This window comes from Cydia fagiglandana, chromosome 3 (genome assembly GCF_963556715.1).
Source record: "Cydia fagiglandana chromosome 3, ilCydFagi1.1, whole genome shotgun sequence".
Taxonomy (NCBI): Eukaryota; Metazoa; Arthropoda; class Insecta; order Lepidoptera; family Tortricidae; genus Cydia; species Cydia fagiglandana.
This window is the reverse complement of record NC_085934.1, coordinates 7,281,770-7,284,402: the sequence shown is the minus strand read 5'-3', so window position 1 is coordinate 7,284,402 and position 2,633 is coordinate 7,281,770. Positions and strand designations below refer to the sequence as shown.

General features: G+C 35.3%; 2 non-coding genes across 2 annotated transcripts; both read left to right on the top strand.

Annotated features, from left to right (window-relative positions):
- Trnap-ugg (transfer RNA proline (anticodon UGG)) lies at positions 1–72 on the top strand. Its single transcript has one exon. It is a non-coding gene; the product is annotated as a tRNA-Pro (tRNA).
- Positions 73–2,341: 2,269 nt separating this feature from the next.
- On the top strand, positions 2,342–2,413 carry Trnap-ugg (transfer RNA proline (anticodon UGG)). The gene has a single exon. It is a non-coding gene; the product is annotated as a tRNA-Pro (tRNA).
- Positions 2,414–2,633: the final 220 nt, after the last annotated feature.

Genomic DNA, 2,633 nt, shown 5'->3' with positions numbered 1-2,633 from the left:
GGCATGATGGTCTAGCGGTATGATTCTCGCTTTGGGTGTGAGAGGTCCCGGGTTCAAATCCCGGTCGTGCCCTGTTTTTATAGCTTTGTGACCAACAAAGAGAATATAAACAATTAATATTTCTCCAGATACCTAATGTAATGGTCGAGATTCACGGTGCTTTTGCGATTGTTATTTTGATTTTGAAAAGTGCCCTTATTTTCTATAACTACTATGAGAATTGAGAAATAAGTAAGATTCCTGTATTTTTTAGTAGCAATTAAAAATTGTGAATAACAAACTCATGTCAGGGTCTAGCCACAAAATATAAATATTTGCAATAAAAACCTTTCTGTTCCAACTCGAGGCAACCCTGCCCATCTCATTTTGTCATCTCCAATAGCTATACCACGATTAATATACCGTCCCCACAGATAATTTAATAACCAAACCTCTCTCAATGGGCCCAGATGTCGATTGGGTTTATTATTGGCCCCCACTCGTTTGGAACGCACTTTACCTGATTAAATGCTTTGATATCAGTTGCGGTTTTTTCATAAGGTCGGCTAATAGAGAGTAATGACTTCTGAAGAGGTTTTGAGGGAATCTGGTAATCATTAAGTACTTTTCGAACGGTGCGACTATTTCGCGCATGAAAACTATCTGAGTAACTACCGTAACATCGGGGTACTTTAGCCCATGGGGGTTACTTTGTCCCAAAACGAAAAAAAGATTGAACTTCCCGTCACGCTGCACGTCAGGACCTATCGATGTATTTCGCGCTATTCATCGATAGATGACCGTATGGGGCGGTGGGTAGAAACAGTTTCACGTTAACAACGCTGATTGGTCAGTCCATAATTTCGGTCACAAGTTGTTGCCTATAAACTACGCGATTCTATAATGTGCAAACTTTTTCTCGAAACAAAGAAAGAAAATAAGTTTAAGTGTTTGATTGTTATTTAATCGTAACAGATATGTATCTAGGATCCTAATGTGATATAAATCATAGAATTTAAGACATTATTGTGAGAAGTATATGTTATTGAAAATCAAAGTATTCTTTGGCTATCGTTTTCGGGTTTCTTTGACCCATGGGAAAACATTTCCTTCAGAGAGAACAGCGACGCAGATATAGTCTCGCTTCATCTACTGAAGCTCTCATAACGGCACGCGATCAATCTGCTAACTAAGAAGACAATTTACTATTGACGCAGGTTATAAATCGCGATCCCAGGAACAGCAGCCAGTGGTTCGTCCTGTGCTGGAGCACTGGATGAACCACAGGCTCAGGTTTCAAAGACAGATTCTCTAGATTGTAATGGAATGAATGAAAACAAAGATAAAGAACATCTGCCGCATAAGTTTAATATCTTATAAAATGATTATAAATTTTTAAGACTGATTAGTTACAGTCGACTGTTAACTAGGTGCCTACCTAGTAAAATAATTCTATAGGAAAACTAATTTTTCATATGATAATTATAGTTATACACGTTAACTATTTCTAATGATTATGATCGATAAGTTTAGAAGGTTTATCTGATTGTTTTGGCAAAGTTTTTATTAAAAAAACCATGTTTAATAGATTTATTACTTTGTGTTGATTAGTTTGCTTTTTAAGTGTAATAAAAACAAATGAATCTTACTACTATGTCCTTATTTGATATACATGTGTATTGTGTAATAAATTTAAACAGCTTTCTTTGCGCTTTTATTGCAAACCGTTATGTTGTACTCAATGAAAAATCGATGGCCAAAGAAACCCGCTTGAAAGCGCAACTTTGGCTCAAACTTTGCGAAAAATTAAAAAATATTTAGAGGTTGATTTATTAAGTTTTACGTATGTGCATGAGTTGATTATACCCACAATTAAATACCAATGACTATAAAAGTGTCATAATGCGATTAAAATTGAAGTGCTTAAACGAAAAGTAAAAAGTATCTTGATTTTGGGACAAAGTACCCCGATGTTACGGTACCTATGAAGGTAACTATATGCAAACGACACACATTCACTACAACAATACAATGTGTTATTTATACAGATAGGTAGCCTGTTCTGGCTAAAAATTTGCATGATCTTATGCACTTAATAATTTATATGACCCGTTATTTACAACAGAGTGATTATATTTGTTTAATTATCTTGATTTGATTGTATAGAGCAGACAATCCGGCAATGACAAAAAATGTACAAAATAACTCTGAATTGGTGCATATAATATATTAGGAATGTTCTCAATTGTATTTACTTAATAACATCACACACCGAAGAACGATTCAAACAACTGTTTAAATAGTTTATACGATGAATTTCAGTTCCAAGTTTTAATATACATTTATAGAGCCTCAACTACGCGGCATGATGGTCTAGCGGTATGATTCTCGCTTTGGGTGTGAGAGGTCCCGGGTTCAAATCCCGGTCGTGCCCTGTTTTTACCATATAGTAAACTTAATTGGCCACATCCGTTATTCATAAATTGACCCCAAAAATCTTCATGTATTTATGAGATTTTTTTAAAAGCTTTACTCACTGACGTTTGCGTGGTTCCATATCTAAATTATTTGCTGCATTTTCTTATCTTGCAAGTCGCGCTTTGTAGATATAAAAAAGTCGCCAAACTGCGGCTGAGAAAAGTAATTCTGGTAGT